Here is a 23062-nt window from a genome sequence, read left to right on the forward strand (position 1 = left end):
AAACTGCCACCAGCTGGGGACCAAGCATTCAGAACACTCGTTTATAGGGACATATGACTCAAATCACCATAATGTATTAAGCTGGATCTGAGGGGCAGGGGCTGTTCAGATCACATTCACGGCCTCAGATATGTGAGGCACATTCTCCCGATGAACTACTACCACATCCCTACACTAGGTATTCTTTTTGTTTTTATTTATTTTTATTTTTAAAAATTTTTTGTTCATTTTTATTTATTTATTTATTTATTTGAGAGCAACAGACAGAGCAAGAAAGGCAGATAGATAGAGAGAGAGAATGGGCGTGCCAGGGCCTCCAGCCACTGCAAACGAACTCCAGATGTGTGCGCCCCCTTGTGCATCTGGCTAACGTGGGTCCTGGGGAATCGAGCCTCGAACCAGGGTCCTTAGGCTTCACAGGCAAACATTTAACCGCTAAGCCATCTCTCCAGCCCTATTTATTTATTTATTTATTTATGAGGTACAGTCTCACTCTAACTCAGGCTGATCTGGAATTCACTTTGTAGTCTCGGGCTGGCCTCAAACTTACAGTGGTCTTCCTACTTTTGCTTCCCAAGTGCTGGATTAAAGGCGTGCACCATCATGCACTGGCAAAGATACTCTTTTCATCCTCAATTCTGTAACATGTTGAGAAATGATTCAGGCCTCCCGACTGCTATAGTGAGGTCTAGGCTTGAAAATATTGCCACGTTATTTAATTAAACTACATTCTATAGTTCTACAAGTTGGGTTGCCAGGATGAAGTAAGTTACCAGAAAACCCTTTTAAGAGGAGAAAAGAATAAAAAAGACTAAGGAAACAGGGAGGAGGTACACAGGTCCCCAAAAGGTATTCTGCGTTTAGACCCAAGGCAAGGCCTCCTAGATTAAGCCAACATGAACGCAGTCTTACCCAGGCGGCAGGCGGAACCACGAGGCTGAGCAAGCACAGCACTCGGGGCAGCGAGCGAGCGAGCACGGGCTGCTAGGAAACCTATTCGGACGAAGCAGCAGCCAAGTGAGCTGCGCCTCAGCAGACCTGCCCCTGCGATGTGTTCTTGCCAATCATGAACGTGCCTCTGCCAAATCAGTGTCACAGTTAATTTATTCACATTCAAGTCTGCTGCAAACACCCTTTGATCGGTTACAATAATGAAAATGTACACTGAATTCTGTTGTTTTGACATGCTTTCCTGAACTTTCTTCTTGCATTTTTTTTTCCCCAAAACATTTCTAATTGCAAGAAGTTGATCTCAATGGTTCTTGTTATTGAAGGGGACAATTGTAAGGTTTGTTTATATTCTCTGCCAGCTAGGAATTTCTGGCATTGAGTTTTCTTTCTTTGAACTTGAGCCAGATTAATTATTAAACCTTGAAATGTCACTAAAATGAACTGCTCACAGCATTCAAGTCATTAATCGTGTTGCAGGTGGTATTCCCTTTAATAAATGAACTTCCACATATGTGGAAAAAAGGACCTCTGAGCATAAAGACACAATTATTTAATTGAAAAAGAAACTTAGTAGTTAAACATTAATAGAAAATAATTAGAATCATTTAACTTCAGGCACACTTAATTGAACTACCCTGGTGGGAGACAAAGAAACTCTCGCTCCCTGGGCGAGCTGGGCAGAGACCACAGTCCCTGGAAAAAGGCCATGTTGGGTTCCCATGGCTTTCTGCGTCTGGCCTTGGAGAGAAAGAGTAAAGGCACAAGAGCCGGGAAGGGAGGAGAAGGCTCTAGAAGACAAGCAGGTAACTCCTAACGTAACTGGCTCGTTACATGTCAGCTGCTGTGGGAAGAAAGGGCTCTTCTCTCCTGTGCTGACAGGAGGAGGAGAGGCTGAGCCACAAAGCCAGGGAGTCACAGCGAGAGCTCTGTAAGTGTGTCCTAGCGGGGAGAGTCATGCTGGAGGCTGCACTCCCTGCGACCGTGCAGGCACCGCGAGCGCTGTGGAGCAGAACTTAGTTCTGTGTTTTCTTTCTCTCGTCTGTTCAGTGCACAGACGCTGAGTGCGGACATTTCAAGGCTTGGATCCTCATGAAGGCCCCTTGGTGAACACAGGACAACAAGCAAAATGAGGCAAAGTACCCTAATTCTGGCTTAGTGGGGTCGTTAGGCAAGGTAGGTGCCAATGGCCATGTGGCTAATGCCATCTCCCATGCGCTCACTCTCTGGTTCACTCATTGGCAGCCCACTTATGTACATACCAAAGATCAGGATTAAAACTTTTACCCGGTGCTCAGGGAACTCCCAAGCTAAGCAACCTGAGGAAAGTGACTGAATTATAAGGTATACGACAATAAGAAAAGGACGTTATGCCGGGTGTGGTGGCACACGCCTTGAATCCCAGCCTCGGGAGGCAGAGGTAAGAGAATCGCTGTGAGTTCGAGGACACCCTGAGACTACATAGTGAATTCCAGCTCAGCCTGGGCTAGAGAGAGACCCTACCTCGAAAAAGAGAAAAAAAACAAAAGGAAAAGAGAATGGGGCGCTATGAAAGTGTAGACGCAAAGATAGTTTCCTGGATATTAACCACCATCTGGGAACTAGAGATGACTTTCCAGAGAAGGCGATGCTTGAATCTTCACCAATCTACAGTAATTACCGAAAGAACTAAGGGTCGTGGTGGGGTGAGGGGGCATTCTAGGAAGAAGTGCACGTGTGTCCCCGAGGCTGAGGGAGTAAATCAGTACGGCAAACTCAGGACATCTAAGTGGGTGCATTGAATGCACTAACTCTTGTGATACACTTTTAATAAATTCAGATTTGTTTCCTTTTGTTTTTGTAGGTAAGGTCTCACTCTAGCCCAGGCTGGCCTGGAACTCACTCTGCAGCCTCAGGCTGGCCTTGAACTCACAGCAATCCTCTTACCTCTGCCTCCTGAGTGCTGGGGGTTAAAGATGTGCAACACCATGCCTGGCTAATACTCAGACTTTTATCCTGAAAATAATGTGAAACATTGTGGCCTTTAAGGCTAGATAAAAGATTTCCAGAAAAAAATGCGGGATGCTGTTAAACTTGAATTTTGACTCAACAATTACTTAATATTTACGTCCTAAATTTTACATGAGACACACTTACACTTAAAATTAGTTGTCTAATCTGACATTAAAACTTAATGGGTTGCACTGTATTTATATTTGCTTAATCCAGCAATCATAAGTAGAAAACTTGCATGTGTACTTCATTTTAAAGATGTGACTCTGGCAAATGTGTGAAGTGGGTTGGAGAGAGGCAAGACTAGAATGGAGAAATGAGGAGGGATGCTTCTGCAGAAGGGCAAGAGAGAGCACCAGGCCGTGGTGGGGAGATAGGGGGACGACGGCCCATCCGGCCACTCAGAAGGGGAGCGTATGCACAGGGGAGGGAGACCTGAGCCAGCCCCACTCTGAAACATGAAAACAGAGCATGTCGTGGTGTGCACTTGGAGGCAGAAGTAGGAGAATGGCTGTGAGTTTGAGGCCACCATAAGACTACATAGTGAATTCCAGGTCAGCCTGAGCTAGAGTGAGATCCACCTTGAAAACAACAACAAACTAACAGACAAAACAAAAACGCCCAGGGCTGGAGGGATGGCTTAGTGGTTAAGGTGTCTGTCTGCAAGGATCCAGGTTCGATTCCCCAGGACCCACATTAGCCAGATACACAAGGGGGCACACGTGTCTGGAGTTCATTTGCAGTGGCTGGAGGCCCTGGCACGCCCATTCATCATCTCTTTCTCTCCCCCTCTTTCTCTGTCAAATAAATAAATAAATAAATAGAAATATTTAAAAAGCAACCCAGAGCATGTTATGGGCCATGGTGGTGCATACCGGTGATCCCTAGCACTCAGGAGGCTGGGGTAGCACTTTGAAGCCAGCCTGGACTACAAAGTGGGAAAAAGAGGAGGGGTTCCATTTTAAATATAACAAATATGGGAATGCCATAAAATATCTAAAATCTTACAATCAAACTCTCGGCCTCTTGGTCAAACCTATAAACATTTTAGGACTGAAATAATTCAGGATTCAATTCCAGGCACTGTTGTTGTCTACATTCCCTCCGGCCGTATATACACTCCAGTAAATACCGTCCATATGAGCAGAATTTCAGACCTACACTTTTAGGCTTCACCGTTCTCCAAGCCCCAGAATCATAAATCCAACTGCCTAACTCATTAGACTTGGATGTCTAACAGTCTCATTTAAATATGCTCCCAGCCCACTGGAGCTCAGAGAACTAGCTCACGGCCACGCCATTAGCCTACGCTTCAGACAAGTGTTCGTCTCCGCTGTCTGTTCCTTCTTTCCACGACTCATCGCTGCCTGGTCTGGTTCGCACCACCCACCATCAAGGCCACAGACACAGCTTGTCCTGCCGCTGGGGTTCCCCTGGCAGCCGCGTCTACTTTCACTGAGCCTCTCTTCCCCTTTCTCACGTGACAGCAGACAAGCTCAAAGGTCACAACCCGCTTCATGAACAGACAGCCCGGAGATTAATTATCACTCTCCAAGTAGGTTCTGTAGTAATCAAATGTAAGCTAGTGGGCGGGATCAGAGGACGTGGTCATAGAAGTAGGGGAAGGTTAGAAAGGAGGAGGGAGGAGGTGGGCGTTCCCAAGACTAAGTCTTCACGGTAGGAAGCAACACTATAGCCTACAGTGGCTAAGTCAGCCCCTTTACAACACGGTGTACGTTACTAAGCGGTCCCTAACTTCCCCTTCCGTCTTACACACACCTAGCAGGCAATGCCAACAATTTCTCTTTTAATCCATCTCTTTTCTTGGCAGCATTTCTTGCCTGGACTGTTAAGCACCCCATAACAGATCTCCTTGGACCTCTGTGCTCTCATATTCTCTTGGCAGAATTGACTTTCATGCCAGCTCCCTCTCTCAAACCTTTAATGGGTTCCTAGAAAAAAGTCCACATTAGCCAGGGGCAGACACAGGGATACCGATGAGCTCTTTCTTGACGGAAGGACTTCCTTTCCTGCGGCAGTGAGACCAGGAGCTCTGCACGCAGCTGCCTGGTGGTTTCCCAGGGCAGCCCACATCGAGCGGTCAAGCGGAACAGGCAGGGGCATAAAGGCCTCACCAGCATGTGGGGAGACTTTGATGGGCAGTGCCAAAGCCAGAGGCTCCCGAGTTGGCCGAAGCTATTCTGGGGCTGCATCGCTTCAACTCTGCTCTGTGCACACACATTTCCGTCCTCTCTCTCTCTCTCTCTCTCTCTCTCTCTCTCTCTCTCTCTCTCTCTCTCTCTCAAGGACACTTAATAGTTACCTTCTACCCTAATGTAGCTCTCTTCTGCTTCTGAAAAAACGGCCACCACAAGGCCTGGGGGACCTGATGGTTGTTTGCCCCTCCAAGTTCATTCCATGTCAGATTCCTCTTTTTCTTTTTTTCTCACTAGTCTAGTCCAGGCTGACCTGTAATTCAACATGTGGTCTCAGGGTGGCTTGAACTCAGGGTGATCTCTACCTCTGCCTCCCAAGTGCAAGGATCAAAGGTGTCTATCACCACACTAAGCTCTCCTATCAGTTTTGTAAACCAATTTTCTATTTATATTTCCACTGATTCATTTATGAAATAGGCAAACCAGCTTTTCTTTCTCTTTCTTTTCCTTACTTCCCTCTCTCTCTCCATCCACACATGAAATGCACCATCAAAACGATTTATCTTACTTGACAATGCATCATAGAGATAACCTCATGAGTATTGTTTTGAGCCTTCATGTGCATCTGGCTTGCGTGGAATCTGGAGAATCGAACCCATGTCCTTAGGCTTTGCAGGCAAAGTGCCTTAACCACTCTAAGCCATCTATCTCTACAGCCCTATCTTTTTTTTTCTTTTGAGGTAGGGTCTCACTCTAGCCCAGGCTGACCTGGAATTCATTATGTAGTCTCAGGGTAGCCTCGAACTCAAAGTGATCCTCCTATCTCTGCCTCTCGAATGCTGGAATGAAAGGAGCTCCACCATGCCTGGCTTTTCCTTATTAACAGATACCAAATTTCATATTTTTGTAGTATATTTCTAGTAGTTGGATTGCTAAGGAATAAGGAAATGAAATATAGATTTTGGTGGACGCAGGAAAAAGTGTTTCTTCCTGCTCCTTCCAGCTCCTTCTCTTTTGTCTCCAACACTCAGCGCTGGGAGCAGTGCATGTAAGAAGTGCTCTGTGTATTACTGAGTGAGTGAATTGGGCTCTGGGTGTGTCTTCTGCTCATTGTTAAGTAAACAGGTTAACTTTGTATGTTGCAGTTGTATTAGAAATCCAAACCTCAATTTAAATAGCTAGCTGTAAAGGACAAATTGTATTATATCATCAATAAAATACAGTCTGGTTCCAAATGACATAGAGGTCTTCTCTTCATAACTGTGAAAATACTTTAAGGCCCTGAAAACTGAGAAAAGATGGGTATCGAGTTATTTACATTCTTGGGAATTTATAGTTAAAAAAATCCATCTGGTAAAGATGATTACCTTTTTTTTTTTTTTTTTTGAGGTAGGGTCTCACTCTACCCCAGGCTGACCTGGAATTCACTCTGTAGTCTCAGGGTGGCCTTGAACTCATGGCAATCTTCCTATCTCTGCCTCCCAAGTGCTGGGATTAAAGGCGTGCGCCAGCACGCCCAGCAAGATGAAAACTTTTGAGAAATTAAGGAAGTTCTATCTCAGCCAGGCGTGGTGGTACATGCCTTTAATCCCAGTACCCAGGAGGCACAGGCAGGAGAATGGCTGTGAGTTTGAGGCCAGCCTGAGACTACATAGTGAATTCCAGGTCAGCCTGGGCTAGAGACCAAGACCTGACCTCAAAAAAAACAAGAAAAAGAAAAGGAAGTTATTTCTCACTTTCTTTGTGCAGTCTTCCCTTGCCAAGGAAATAAACCCAGAGCTCAATCATCAGTCAACTTTTTGGATCCAAGAAACTTATCTCCCCAGAGAAACGGGGTTGTGATGCCCGTGACATTCTTCGCTTAGTACACGTTAACGGCTTACCGAGCAGCGTCTCACCACTCCTTAGCCCCTGGGGCCAACTGGAAACAGGCGGCTCCACCTCAGAGAGGCGGCAGAAACGTGACTCCCAGTCATTCAGAGTGAACCGCAGGACTCTTCCCAACACCCCCTTCCTGCGACAGGATGGAGCAGGTCGGCGTGAGGAGACAAGCTGGGCACGGCGTGGCAGGTGAGTAGGCACCTGTGACCAGAGGTGCGGCGGGCAGAGCAGTAAGCAGCGTGAGCGCAGGAGCAGCACGGCGTGCCCCAGGCAGTGGCAATGGCACGGGCAGAGGGGCACACGGGGCTCCCGAAGCGACTCTAGGGAATTCCCTGACGGGCAGCAGTTGGCAAAACCAACAGAAATGATACGTGGGACTGGAGTCACTGTAACATCTCTTCTAAGAGAAACTGAAAAGTCAAGAAGATTCACTGGGACTACAAAACGACTTGATGGTCAGGTAAGCTTTAGTGGGTACTTAGTAAAGCCAGGTTCCCTGTAGGGTTGGCGTCAGGAATCAAGTGGGCTCAGGGACATCCCGGATGGAGACAGGAAGAGGAAGAAACAGTTCAGCGAAAATTCTCAAGGGAGTTGGCAGGGGCATGCAAATGATCACTAGAAAATAAGAACGAGGAGGAGGGCAGAGGCAGAGAGGATCTCAGTCCCTCAGCACCCTGAGCCGGGCACTGCTGTCGTCCATAGGAAGAGGCACAAAGACCTACAGCTAGAGAATGGACCTGAGTAGGTGACTGCTTCAGCCAGCTGACCCTTTGTGACCTAACAAATAGCACCACAGAACTTGAAAAGGATAAACAGAACTTTAAAGAACAAGCTCTTAACTCCTTCAGAATCTTTTCTTCCTTTCTCAGAATGCCAGTCACATTTTCCCCCATGTAAAACGACTTTTGAAACAAATACACAGGGACCTGGGGAGATGGCTTATGTGGGTCCTGGGGAATCAAACCTGGGTCCTTTGACTTTGTAGGCAAGTGCCTTAAGCACTCAGCCATCTCTCCAGCCCCGCTGGGTTCCATTTTCCTCATATAGCTCATTACTATTTACATTTTACATGTACTTTTGCCTTTTTGTTTGGTTGGATTTTTAGCTGTGGTCTCTGCTACCCTTGAACCCCTCAGCTCCTGATCCTCACGCCTCAGCCTTCCACGCAGCTAGACTTCACCTGTGTACCGCCACACCCAACTCTGTGGGTACATACACCTGCGCATATGTGTTCATGTGTGTGTATGCAGGTCTATGTGCCATGGTGCTCGGGTGGAGGTCAGGACAAGTAGAGGATCCATTCTGAGTGGTCTGCACCATTTGAGGTGGGGTTCTCTCCATCTCATTCTGCTGTTCTTTCTTTTTTTCAATATTTTTAAATTAATTAATTTATTTGAGAGAAAGAGAAGGAAGGAAGGGGAGAGAGAGACACAATGGGCATGCCAGGGGCTCTAGCCCTGCAAATGAATTCCAGATGCATGCACTACCTTGTGCATCATCAGGCTTACTTGGGCCCTGGGGAATTGAACTGGGATCCTTTGGCTTTTCAAGCACACACCTCAACCACTAAGCCATCTCTCCAGCCCTCTGCTGTTTTTGTTTTTTTTTTTTTTTTCCTGTGCCCTCAGAGGCCTTCTGTGACTTCCCCGGTCTCTGCTGCCTGCCTCACCAATCAGGGTTCTGGGGTTACAGAAGCCTGCCTGGATTCTGATTCTTTTCTTTTTTTAACATATGGGGTATGAAAATCTAACTTGGGTGTGGGCAGCAAATGCCTGAATTCTCTGAGCCATCTTCTCAGCCCCCAACTTGCCTCTTAAAAGGCAACAAGGCCGTTTCCTTAGGTGAATCCTTATTAACCTTCACTGAACACATCACTGAACTATTACTTGCAAATATTTTGTCAACATATCAATGAATATTTTTAAATTTTTATTTATTTACTTGAGAGAGATGGAGAGAGAGAAAAAGAGGCAGATACAGAGAGAGAATGGGTGCACCAGGGCCTTTAGACACTGCAAATGAACTTCAGACATATGCACCACTTTGTGCATCAGGCTTTACACGGGGTTCTGGGGAATCAAACCTGGGTCCTTTGGCTTTGCAGGCAAGCACCTAATGGCTAAGCCGTCTCACCAGCCCATACTCCAGTGAATTTTAACAAGTACATGCAAGTGTTATTTGTCATGGTTTTCAAAATCACTGCATCTACATCACAAACAATCTAAATCTACTTTCAAAAGCATCCATCTGGTGATGAAAATGTGGAAATCACTCTGCAGAAAACATTACTACTGAGGTTATCTAAAACAAACATAAATTAAGTGAAATGTTTTTATGATAAATTGCCATGAAATTTGGTGATCACTGATAAGCAATTAGCATGATTTTATGGGGAAACAATTACTGAAACCTTATGCTTATAGGTTCTTACTAAAATATACCTTCTCTGTGCCTCAAAAAGACTGTCAAAATACGCAATTACAGTAAAGCTAGAAATAGTACAAAAGAAGACAGAACCTGTCAAAAGAACTTCATTTTTGTTCTTAACATTTTATCTTACACCCAACTGTGGAAATTCAGAAAACATTTATTTTTATTGGTACATAACAAGAACTTCATACACTGATGATGAAAAGCAAATTTTAACCCAGTTTTTATACATTGAGTATAAGTGAAGCACATAATTTAAATAAGAGGGCTGGAGCGGCTAAGGTGTTTGCCTGCAAAGCTGAAGAACCCAGGTTCGATTCCCCAGGACGCATGTAAGCCAGATGCAAAAGGTGGTGCACGCATCTGGAGCTTGTTTGCAGTGGCTAGAGGCCCTGGCATGCTCATTCTCTCTCTCTCTAACAATACAATTATTAAAATTATTTTTATTTAGTTCTCATTAATTTAAGTTGTAACAGTCTTTTTTGGCTAATTGATTGAAAATAATAAGGTGGATAGGAAATATTAGTGTTATGCAAAGAAATTTCAAGATGAAGGATTCATAACAATGGAAGTAAAATTTCAGAGACATCATGAGAGTATTATTTCCAAAGAAAGGTCTCTTAAAGTCTTATATTTGGGGCTGAAGAAATGGCTTAGCACTTAAGGCACTTTCCTGCAAAACCTAAGAAACCAAGTTGGATTCCCCAGTACCTGCGTACACCAGATGCACAAGGTGGCACATGCATCAGGAGCTTATTTGCAGTGGCTGGAGTCCCTGGTATGCCCATTCTCTCTTTCTCTTTCATAAATAAATAAAAATTAAAAAATCTTACATCTGAAAAGAAATCATAAGAAATTGGTAACAATACCCACTCAGAAGTATGCAGAAAAGTAAGAATGTACAGGGTAAAGAAAAAAAAAATACAATGAAGCCAAAGCAAGCAAAGGAGGAAAGACTAAACAGTTAATCTGTATGACGGGTCTCGTAGGAGTTCCTAGCTCCGAAGAAGCCAGTGTTCAGTGGCACCGCTGGCCGAGGTGAGGTGAGTCTCATAGCCTTCCCTTCCCCTCCACGCTCATCATGCCTCTGTATCACCTGTCAGATCACATCACAGAAGAGGACACCACCACCATCCCTAATTGTCTTCATAGAATTTAAACACTCTTCTGACTATAGAGAAATGTAACTTAAAGACTTAAAAGCACAGCTTAAAATCAACTAAACAGCCAAATAACCATTATAGTTTTGTATTTATGTCTCATTCCAATATTTATAAGCAGGCACTCCCTTACTTTAAAAATACCTTAAAAATAAGAATCAAGTTCATATGGCATATTTTATGCATTTTTATTTAAAAATTTATTCTCATACAATGTGTTTATTAAGGTTAAACACATAAGCATGACAGTAACCTAGAGACCTAGCTGAGCCAATTGACTAGGTTCGCAGTTACATCTTCACTGCTAATTGTGACTACTTGTTTGAATAAGGCTTCCAGGGGTTAATTAGCTAGCAGCACTTACCAGCAAGAGACAATGTACTTGTAAAATATGTGCAGATTTATAAGTCATCCGTTTCCCAATAACAATGCAAAGTCCAGAAAAGTTTTTTCATTCCAACAGTAGTCTTAATCTTACTGAAGTAAAGAAACCACTGTGGGGGCTGGAGAGATGGCTTAGCGGTTAAGCGCTTGCCTGTGAAGCCTGAGGACCCCAGTTCGAGGCTCGATTTCCCAGGACCCACTTTAGCCAGATGCACAAGGGGGCGCACGCATCTGGAGTTCGTTTGCAGTGGCTGGAGGCCCTGGCGCACCCATTCTCTCTCTCTCTCTCTCTCTCTCTCTCTCTCTCTCTCTCTCTCTCAAATAAATAAATAAATAAATGAACAAAAAAAAATTTTTTTTTAAAAGAAACCACTGTGGACTAGGTGTCTAACTCAGTGGCAGAGCATGTACTCTCCAGAGCCACAGAAATAAACATAAACCAGAGTTTTGCAGAGGTGCAGACACATCAGTTAATGTGCTAATTGCTTTTCCTATTCAAGTAAATTCCAAGCTTGCAAAGTGCCCTAATAACAAAAACAAAACAGAAAGACTGATTAAAATTATCATACCTTAAAAAGCTAGCTAGCCACTGAAAGATTAAACACATTCTTGTGGGTGGAATTATTTTACTGAGCCGTTTTCATACCTTCCTGGTTAATGACTTGAAGACTCAGATCTCCTGAGCATTCCAACCTGAACCGCCTTCACAACAGGCAATGAGGGTCAAGTTCCTCTGTGGTCAGGCAGGCGCCTGGGCCAGTAGCTCGTTCAAGCAGTTGGGACACATTCAACACTGGCCCTTAGGTGCTCAAGGAGGCACAGCCGTGACCAGTTGCACCTGTCTATTTTGACCTACTTCCCCTTCCCTGTTTTATCATGTGTTTTGTTTTTTGTTGTTGTTGTTGTTGTTGAGATCAGTTATTCAATACCAGCTGCATGAAAACCAAAATTGTCTTTAGCAGACATGAGCTCAAAGTGGGAATGCCCAGTACCAGGTAATTAAATTGAATGGGCCCACTCATTTTGTAATTTTGGTGTACTTTGGTTTCATTGGCACAAAAATGACATGTTCCTTAGGAATATTACTGAAAATTGTGTATCAGATATGCTTGAAAAATTTGTAACCAAAATCATTCATTATTTTATTTTTACTTATTTGAGAGAGAGAGAGAGGAAGGGAGGCAGGTAGAGAGAGCATGGGCGCACCAGGGCCTTTTGGCTGTTGCAAACAAACTCCAGATGTGCCCACCCCCTTATGCATCTGGCTTACATGGGTCCTAGAGACTCAAACCTGGGTCCTTTGGCTTTGCAGGCAGGTGTCTTAACTGCTAAGCATCTCTCCAGCCCCCAATCATGTTAATTGATTTAAATTCTGGACTGTTACTCAGTACTTGCCCGTGTACGTGAGAGACTGAAGTTAATTTTGCAGTAGCAAGCTTGGTTTATCTCTAGCGTGCCTGCAAGCTGCCTCAGGAAATGGGTTCGGTGATTTTCTTTGGCAGCAAGTACGTAATTGTGTAACCGGCTACCACAGCCCGGCCAAGCTGACAAGGACAGGACCCATCACATAGTAGCTGAAAAGGTTAGCTCCTGTCACCCACTGGTCAAGGGCGACCTGGTATGCAAATCTCTCCCAGCCTGTGTTCTGTCCTACACACAGCATTGGGAGACAGCGAAGACCACTCAGTAGGGCCAAGGAGTTACATCTGTCGGCAGCTAACAGAGCAACAAGGCTGGAGTGAAAGGCAGGACAAGAGGGCATTAGCAGGGCACAAGAGGCACCTGATAAGGTCTCCGACGTGCGTGATTTTCTTCTTCTTCTTTTTTTTTTCTAAGGTAGGGTCTCACTCTAGTCCAGGCTGACCTGGAATTCACTATGTAGTCTCAGGGTAGCCTTGAACTCACAGCAATCCTCCTACCTCTGCCTCCCGAGTACTGGGATTAAAGGCGTGCGCCACCATGCCCGGCTGTGATTTTCACCTAGGCACTGGCTAAGCACTTAATACCCTCAAGATTAATCTTTCAGTTTCGGGCATAGTTATGGTCTTGTTGTTGGGACAAAATACCCTACCAACAGTAGCCTGTTATCGTCACCTTCTCACTGCTGGAACCAAGCACTTGACCAAAAGCAGCTGGTGGGAGGCAAGTTTTTTAGTTTCGCTTGCAGCCTCGAGGGGAGGCACCACGGGGGCAGGGACACATGCTCCCGCAGAGGCTGGACGTCACCTCTGCCACGAGAGGACAAATTCTAGAAATAGGGAGCTACTCTAACACCCTTAACCCTGCTCCCCAAACACACCTCCTCCCGCAAGGCAGCACCTCCCAAATTTCCATCAGCTGAGGATCCAAAATTCTAAACCCGTGAGTTTATGGGAGACATCTGATTCAGACGACCACAGCGGGTATATTAGGGTTCTCCAGAGCACGGCTGAAGACCACGGGAAGAATGGCTGCTGGACCACCCTGTAGGTACAATTCCAGCTTCTCAATGTTGGGCCTCCTTCCCTTCAGGTCTTTGCAGTTTGACTGTAAAATGTCCCCCAGTAGCATCATGTGTCTGAATATTTAATCCTTAACTGGTGCTGTGTCACCATTAGGAGGCGTCACCAGGGCTGGGCACTGGGGTTTGCCAGTCTGGCCCTGCTTGATGTTCTCTCCACTGCCTGCTTCCTGCTCTGCCCGGCTTTCCCGCCATGGTGGACTCCATCCTCTAAAAGACCTCTTCCTTCCTGAAGCTGTTTCAGGTTGGGGTATTTGTTGCCAAGCAACTGATAAAGAGTTTTTACCTCATTAGAAGAAGCTCATGCTTCCCCTTGCGACTCCTCCCCCCCACCCCAAAGTAGGGTCTCGCTCTAGCCCAAGCTGACTTGGAATTCACTATGTAGTCTCAGGGTGGCCTCGAACTCACTGCGATGCTCCTACCTCTGCCTCCCGAGTGCTGGGATTAAAGGCGTGCGCCACCACGCCCGGCACTCACGCTTTTTAAAAATTAGTTTTGTTAGCATACAAGATAACGTATGCTGAAATCACATACACACACACACACACACACACACACACACACACACACGCACAGGTCATTGTACTTTGCTCTGATTGGCCGCCTCCCCCGTTGCCCTTTTCCTCCTCCCTCCTTCTCACACCTTGTGCTGGGCCCTTCCCCCACTGGAAGAGTCCACTCTCCGTTTGCTTGTCGTGTGTATACAAATAAACCTGCATCTGTGTATGAGAGAAGCAGGCAGTACTCAGTCTTCTTCGGCCCCACTGCCTCTCGCAGCCCCTCCCTTCAATCTTCTTCCTCACCCGGTGGTCCCCTCCCACCTGCATGTGGCGCGCATATGCATGGCACGATGTGCCTTACTTCACTTGATGATCCCCGTTCCATCTATTTTCCGACATAGGACGTTATTTTGTTCTTTATGGCTGAGTAAAACCGCACTATGCATAGAAACCACATTTTCTTGTCTACTAATCTGTTGGTGGACATCTGGCTGGCTCCACAGCTGAGGGGTGCAGCAGTGAACTCGTGCACAGCACCTCCTAGGTGTGCAGAAGTAAGTTCTTTTGGAAATGGATCCATGAGTGGCATTGCTAGCTCATACAGTAGTCGTACTTCCTTTTCTTTCTGGGGGGTTTTTAAGGCAGGGCTTCACTCTAGTGCAGGCTGACCTGGAATTCACTATGGAGTCTCAGGGTGGCCTCGAACTCACGGCGATCTTCCTGCCTCTGCCTCCCAAGTGCTGGGATTGATGGAGTGCGCCACCACGCAGGCCCGTTTCCTGAACACTTCTTCCCGAGGACGCGTCAGTAAGCACTCCACAAGCAGAGGCTGTCTCTGTGTCCTCGCCAGTGTTTGTTCTTTGTTTTCTTAATGTTTTGCCCAGAGTGAGATGGAATCTTAATTTTAATTTATATTCCTTTTATATCTAAAGATACTGAATGTTTTTTTTTTCAAATATTAATTGGCCATTTGTAGTTCTTCTTTTGAAAACTATCTGTTCCATTAATTTGCCTATTTGATTAACTTGCTGTTTTTGGGGGGGCATTTAACTTTCAGAATTCTTCATATATTCCAGATATTAATCCCCAGTCAGATACATAGTCGTAAAAATTTTCTTCCATTCTGGAGGCTCTCTTCAACTTACGATTTCCTTTACTGTACTGAATTTTTAGGATCTGTCAATTTTGGGGATTGTTTCTTGTATTCCTGGAGCACTTTTTAGAATACCCACGCTTATACCTCTGTGTTGAAGTGTCTTCCTGTAGTGGATTAAGAGATTCAGGTCTTATAGGACTCACTCAAAGTAAACATTCATGGAAAATGTAGACTGGTCTTTGGCCAGATATCTGAGGAGACCCAACCGGCCACTACAGTGAGAAATAACGCTCGATGCCACCTAACTCACAAACAGGCATACCTGCAATGACACATAATAACATCTGACGCCACCTAATGCACAAACATGCATGTAATCATATGTGTAAGGTTCTATAGGCTTGTATTTTCTATTATAGGCCTTTCTACTTTATTAGAAAATACTTGTAGCCCACTCATTTGACTTTATACCCCACAAATACATCACAATCGGCTGAAAACCCCTGTTCTAGACAAGAGATCTATTTACTAATAGCTTAGGATGCTGGTAAAAAAAAAAATGCATCACAGTGACACTAAGATGTAATATTTGAGAAGGAAATGAACGTATGTACACCAGAACCTAATATATAAAATGCCAATTTCTTATCACTATAGGATTAACAAAGATCAAACAACTGAATTTGTTATCATAATTATGGCAATTTTGGAGCATAAACCAAGCAAGCATTAAAATGATCTAAGGTGAGTTGTTCTCAAGGGTATGTGATATTCTACAGGGCATGTTATCACCACTTCAGATGAAATCAGGCATATTAAGGGTAGTATGGCTACAGACTTATGTCACCACTTCACATAAAAACAGTCATACTTTATTTATTTATTTATGAGACAGAGAAAAATGGCAGAGTGGAGAGACAGAATGGGCACACCAGGGCCTCCAGCCACTGCAAACAAACTCCAGATGCATGTGCCACCTTGTGCATCTGGCTTAGATGGGTACTGGGTAATCAAACCTGGGTCCTTGGGCTTCACTGGCAAGTGCCTTAACTGCCAAGCCATCTCTCAAGCCACCAAAAAAAAAAAAAAAAAAAAAAAAAAAAAAAAGTTTTCTAAAACACCACTTTTCTATTAAAAAAAAAAAAATCAAATCATGGCTGGGTGTGGTGGCATATCCCTTTAATCCCAGCACTCACGAGGCAGAAGTAGGAGGATCGCTGAGAGTTTGAGGCCACCTTGAGACTACATAGAATTCCAGCTCAGCCTGGGCTAGAGCAAGACCCTACCTCGAAAAACTAATCAAAACATAAATCAAATCACACCTAGGTGGTTAGAAGCAGTATTTTTAAACCTAGATTGTGTAAAATCAATACTTCTCCACTATGGAGAAGTTATAAGGGAGGGGAGATATTTGCTTATTGAGATAACTGAGAAAGTGTGGGTTTTAAAACATCCCCCTCACCCTCTTTTTAAATTAAATTATTATTATTATTTATTTATTTGAGAGAGAGAGAGAATGAGCGCACCAGGGCCTCCAGCCACTGCAAATGAACTGCAGAGGTATGCGCCCCCTTCTGCATTTGGCTTACGTGGGAGCTGGAGAATCGAACCAGGATTCTTTGGCTTTGCAGGCAAATGCCTTAACTGCTAAGCCATCTCTCCAGGACCCCTCACCCTTTTTTACTCTGAATCTAAGCCTCGTCTCAAAACTTAAATGAGACTTGTCTTGTGACTGATGAGCTGCTCAGAATATTAACTGTTCAGAACAAATTCTGTACACTGCTTAATATGCACCTAGCACATTTTGATGAATCTTAACCTGAGAAGAGATAAATCTAAAAATAATGAATAATAGCACCTTACTTGCAGATAACTGATTTAAAAAAATCTTTTATATTCTGTTCCATACAAGTCAGATAAAGGTCAAAACAGATGAAAAAAATGTGTTACAAGTAAAGACAGCTCAGGCTCAGACGTCAGTGCTGACAGACAGACAGACAAACAGACATATGAGAAGCAGCTACTTTAGAGAGAAGAGTAAGATCCCTGGAATTCAACACAATATTTCTTAGTAAGAAAGGCCTACCTAAAGTCATTGTTTTGAAAACCAAAAAGGACTTAATATCAAGCTAGCATGCACACTTCTTGTATTGCTAATAAGTAAATACATTCAGTTAGAAAGGCAAAATAGCTTGTTGGTTAAACAATAAGCTCATGAACTCAAAATACTCAAATCATTCGTTTTCGTTTCTTGCCAGTTTTCTAAGGTAAGTGTCACCCTCTCAGACTTCCCAGATCTAGAGGTCAGTACAGAGACACACATGGGCAGCACAGTCTCGAAGCCCCAGTCCCCACGTTGTGAGCACGAGCTCCCGTTTATGAGCTGATTGAGAGAGGTAAGCAAACAACAGAGCACGGATCAGCCAAGCACCCGCAATCATGTAGCCAACTATGCGTGGGCACGTCAGCTCGCTAAATAAAAAGTTGTGCCACCAGCCACAGGACTGCGGGTAACACTATTTCTATTTTAAGAAGTAAGGTTATTTCTATCTTAATGTTTTAAAGATAACAAAAGGGAAAAAATAACCAATTAAGGTCATACTCCTGGCCAAGTTGGCCAGTAACAAAAGTGACTATAATTAAGCCAGCAGGAAGGTTCTGGTGCTTGGCCGACAACAACGCTGACCTTTGTGCCTGACCAAAGCCAGGCACAAATGAGTGAGGCACAAGGGAAGTCACAGGGCTAACATTAACTGCGTGAAGGGACCTCCTATTAAGGTGACAGTAAACGCTTCAGCATGTCTTTTCCCTTGGGGAGACGGAAATGCCCGAAGTCAGGATGGTGACCAGCTGAGTCTGTGCCCTTCCCAGGCCTGGAAGCCGATGAACCAGGCGCGACCCTGTCACGGAACTCAAGATATGCTGTGTAAAGTGCAGGATGGTTCAGTTTGGCCCTGGGCAGGCCTGTTGGAGAACCTGCCTACAGATGGAGCAGAATCCTGGGGAACCAGGACCCACCAACACCTCCAGAAGAGAAAGCCAACTGTCTAGCAGGAGATGGGTCACCTCCACCTCATCTGCTGGCCCAGACGTCATCACAGAGGGAGCGGTGACGCGAACACTGCTCTCAGGCGAGCCTGAAGACCAGCCCAGGGAAATGGCGACAGACACTGTGGTCACTCAAGCCTCATAAAAACAGGAGATCCAGAGGCTATAGAGAAAGCAACACTAAATCAGAGCCTCATTCTTGCCCACCAAGGCTCAGGAACCATTGCGGAAGAGGGGGAGAAAGATTCCAAGAGCCTGGGCTGTGGGGGAAGAGCCTTGAGGGTCCGCTTCCCCAACCTGTAGAGACTGACTGAGGCCTCTCGGTCTCCACAATGAATACCAATAATCCCACCAAAGAAGACCCTCAGCAGAACTGGGGAGGGGGAAAATCAATAATAATAACAGATGATCCAGTTTGTGAAGGTAATATGTGAATTTTCCCCCTGAAACTTTATCAGATTAATTCAGTTTCACAGAAGGGATAATTAATACTGAAATAGATCTAAAAATAATTTAAGCGACATCAAATGTATCTAGGCCACGTTGGTTTGTGCATATTTACGAACACTTATGTTAGCTTAAATACACAGGAGGTGCTTGATGAAAGATGAATGAACAGTAAACTTAATTAAGCATAAAGATTAAAAAAATGTGATTGTTATTTGTTTTTGGTTTTTCTAGGTAGGGTTTTACTCTAACCCAAGCTGACCATGAATTCACTATGTAGTGTCAGAATGACCTTGAACTAATGGCAATCCTCCTACCTCTGCTGGGATTGAAGGCATGTGCCACCACATGGGCCTGTTTTTATTATTTATTTATTACGGGAGGGGAAGGACATGCCAGGACCTCTAGTCCACTAGAAATGAACTCCAGACACATGTGCCACCTTGCACATGTGGCTTACGTGGGTACTGGGGAACTGAACTTGGGTCCGTAGGTTTCATAGGAAAGTGCCTTAACCACATAGACATCTCTCCAGCCCAAGCATCAAGATTTTTAAAGAATTCCAAATACTAAGTTATACTGATTTTTTTACTATGCTCATTACCAGGAAACTTCCTTAAGTGTTCCCTTACTTTCAAATGTGAAGAATTTCATGTATTAGTATATGATGAATGTCATTTTCTAGCAGTAATTCCATTTATTCTCTTAGAATATGTGATTGCAAGGTTTCATTGTACTAGTTTTTTGTTTGTTTTTTTTTTGAGGTAGGGTCTCACTCTAGCTCAGGCTGACCTGGAATTCACTATGGAGTCTCAGGGTGGCCTCAAACTCTCGGCAGCACTCCTACCTCTGCTCCCGAGTGCTGGGATTCAAGGCGTGCGCCCCGCGCCCAGCTTGTTTGCATTTTTTAACTTACATGTTTAAGACAGGGTCTTCGGTAGCACACGCTGGCCCCGGATGCCAGACCACCTATGCAGTCAAGGAAAACCTTGAGCTTCTCTCTCACCCTTCTTCCTCGGCTTCCCAAATGCTGAGATTAAAGGTGTGTCCCCTCACCCTGGGTTTCTCAGCGCTGGGCCAGCTCTCACAGTGTTCTCTTTAAAGAGCGTATCATGGGCAGAAATAAATATTACTAGTAGTACACTCCTACGCACCCCGTCTCCAACTTACGGCACTAAGGCACTGATGTGACCAGAGTCTCCTGCGTGGGCTCCACTGTCACCTCTGCTCTCATCTGTTCACTCCACTGCTGCCTCTCAACAAGCAGCGGCTGCAGAGCCCCCTGTATCACTCAAGACTTTTTCAATCTCTGAGCTCCCTTGCACATTTCAGTTGACACAGATCATAGCACGGGATGGATTTTGCAGCTTAATGTACAGTGAGCGCACATTTTAAATATCCTTAAAGCCTTGCAGGTGCAGTTTAGTTTATTCCGCTACGGAAAAATGGAACCGTACAACTTAATTGGCAATGCCAGTCCTCATCGTCAAACCCAACCAGCTAAATCTGACTTACTCTCTGTCAGGAAAAGCCTGATTTAATTTTAAAATTCAAATAAATGTGTTATTATGCATCCCCATGACAACTTTTGCACTTTTGAATTCTGATTTTAAGATAATAAATGGATAGCTAGCCAGCCAGCTAGATAGACGGGGACGTTCTAAGTCATGGAGCCTGGCCATTAGTTTGTGTCTTGGAGAAAATAATGTGTTTCCACTCCAATAATTTTTATTGAAACTTCCTGCTTTGCTTTTGAGGGAATGACTCTCATCAGGTGAGATTCACTCCTTGGTAGTCTCTCTGGTGCCCTAGAGATCTTTAAATCCCAAGGCATACAGTGAAGTTATATGGGAAAAGGGTTAGGTTTTCTTCTAAACAGCGGGACCTCAAATAATAATTTTGAAAGAAGTCAGATGAGAATTAGCAGATCAGAAGTTCTCAGGCAGATTATAATTTTGACAAGACTGCACATGCAGAAGTAACATAAAAATTGGTTTCTTTAAAGACAGCAGTGCCCGCATCTCTTGCAGGAAGTGTATGGAAACCACAGATCAGTTCCATGACTGGCAAACTAGGTTCTATGTGCTCACTGTCTCTGTAAATAAAGTTTTATTGGATACAGTCCCATTGCCTGAATCACAGGCATTTTTACACAATAGTATTAGGTTTCTACTGAGACTGTGTGGCTCACAAAGCTTAAACTGAGAAAGCTTGCCATATCTCATTGATAATAGTATATGTAATTTTTAAAAATCCAAACCCTAGAAAATGTGAAAGAAAAAAAAAAAAGAAGGAAAAATTCAAGCACAAACCGGGCGTGGTGGGGCACGCCTTTAATCCCAGCACTCGGGAGGCAGAGGTAGGAGGATTGCCGTGAGTTCAAGGCCACCCTGAGACTACATAGTGAATTCCAGGTCAGCCTGGGCTAGAGTGAGACCCTACCTCAAAAATAAATAAATAAATAAATAAATACATACATACATACATAAGCCAGACATGGCGGGGCACACCTGTAATCCCAGCACTCGGGAGGCAGAGGTAGGAGGATCACAGTGTGTTTGAGGCCACCCTGAGACACCATAGTGAATTCCAGGTCAGCCTAGGCTAGAATGAAACCCTACCTCAGAAAAGAAAAGAGAAAAAAAAAAAAAAAAACAACCTCCAAGCCCACTGTGGAGGCTTCCCATTTGTAACCTAGCACTCATGACGCCAAGGCAAGAGGAACACCAAGAGTTTGAGGCCAGCCTGGGCTACAATGTGAGAGACCTGGTCTCAAAATCAATGAATCAATCAAAATAAATTATTTCCTTTTAAGGTCTAAGTTATATATTTACCAATTTGTAGGGCCACATCACAAAACATTTGTCATGGAAAAATCTTCCTTTCCCTCAAAGCAGCTCCTTTATATATGATTTGGCCCAATGCTTGGTTGTCTGTTTACAGCGCTGGGAATGAGCCTCTTGCATCCTAAGGAATCTCTATTACTCAGCTACACCTCCAGTGCTTCCCTGATATTTATGCTCACAGCACAGGAGCCACGGGAACAATCAACAATTATAAAGCAGGCTCTACTGTTACACAGTCCATGAAGCTACACAATATATTAGTACTTTTCAGGTTTTTAAAAAATATTTTATTTATTTATTTATGAGAGAGAAAAAGATAGAGAGAATGGGCACGCCCAGGCCTCTAGCCACTGCATATGAACTCCAGACACATGCGCCCCCTAGAGCATCTGGCTTACGTGGGTCCTGGGGAATTGAACCCGGGTCCTTAGGCTTCACAGGCAAATGCCATAACCACTAAGCCATTTCCCCAGGCCCAGTACTTTTCAGTTTTAATCATTGTGCATTGAAACAAAGAGAATGGGCATGCCATGGCCTTCAGCTGTTGTACATGAACTCCAGATGCATGTGCCACCTTGTGCATCTGGCTTATGTGGATCTTGGGGAATCAAACCTGGGTCCTTTGGCTTTACAGGCAAGTGCCTTAACCACTAAGCCATCTCTTCATCCCATTTAAAAAAATATATTTTGTTTTTATTTGCTTACTAGAGATAGAGAGAAAGGGAGAGAAGGAGAAAGAGGGAGAAAGAATGGGCATGCCAGGGCCTATAGCCACTGCATAGGAACACCAAATACATGTGCCACCACATACACCTGGAAATTGAACCTGGGTTCTCAGGCTTTGCAGGCAAGCGCCTTAATTGCCAAACCACCTCTCCAGCACTACCTTCGTATTACTGGAACTAAAGGATTCACCTCGGCCCTCTTGTTTCCTAGTAGTCAAGAGAGTTACAAATCAGTATTCTGTGTTTACATTATCATGAATAATAGTCAGTAGAGTTAAGACGGGTGGTATTCCGTATTTACATCATTGTGAATATATTTACATTAGTGTGAAAACCACTAACTAATGAGTTATCCTTTACCAAGTTTTGTTTTTCTTAGAGTTAATGTCGGAATTTTGTTTTCCTTCCGTGTCCTTCATGACTTAGGGGAGAACAATTCTCACAGATCCTACTCACCACCACCAGCCCAGCTGCTCTTGCGCTCTAATTCCTTTTGCCCTAGCTGCAATTTCGTTTCTCGGACCTCATTCTTACCTTTTTGTTTGTTTACTCTTAAATAACTTCTTGGGAAAGGGGACCTGGCATATCCTACCCCAACCAAATGCTGACGACGCCGGAACTGGGCTAAATTTTCTAGCTTGTGGTGTTGCTGGCCCTCCGCTCTCCCTTCCGCTGGCCGTCACTGGGTTTTGCCCTACCTCGTAGGAAACATCTTTAATATAAGGTTATCACCCTCCCATTCAGTATTTTATTTCTAGTACACATCCCCCCCAGGGGAATTCTCCTTTTCTTATGAAGCAACACGTTCTCGTTTGCATCTGAGGACAGGAGTTAACTTTTTACTTAGCTAGCTTTATCCAGTTGCCTTTTCCTGTTTACATATTTGCATAGGTTTCTGTCTTTCAATTTAGATGCTCCCCAGGTGTCAAGTATGTCAAGGTCGAGCTGG

General features: G+C 44.4%; 1 protein-coding gene and 1 long non-coding RNA gene across 4 annotated transcripts in view; one reads left to right on the forward strand and one right to left on the reverse strand.

Annotated features, from left to right (window-relative positions):
- Ndufaf2 (NADH:ubiquinone oxidoreductase complex assembly factor 2) overlaps positions 1-23062 on the reverse strand; it is a 142068-nt gene that overhangs the window by 5945 nt on the left and 113061 nt on the right. The window lies entirely within an intron of this gene.
- LOC123456263 lies at positions 1606-18725 on the forward strand. 3 transcript variants are annotated; one of them, XR_006634425.1, is made up of 4 exons: positions 1606-1754; positions 1999-2124; positions 6846-7437; positions 17919-18725. It is a non-coding gene; the product is annotated as an uncharacterized LOC123456263 (long non-coding RNA). The 3 variants fall into 3 exon arrangements; XR_006634424.1 differs by lacking the exon at positions 17919-18725 and adding an exon at positions 15705-15792; XR_006634426.1 differs by lacking the exon at positions 1999-2124.

The sequence above is a fragment of the Jaculus jaculus genome, chromosome 20 (assembly GCF_020740685.1).
Source record: "Jaculus jaculus isolate mJacJac1 chromosome 20, mJacJac1.mat.Y.cur, whole genome shotgun sequence".
In the NCBI taxonomy this organism is placed as follows: Eukaryota; Metazoa; Chordata; class Mammalia; order Rodentia; family Dipodidae; genus Jaculus; species Jaculus jaculus.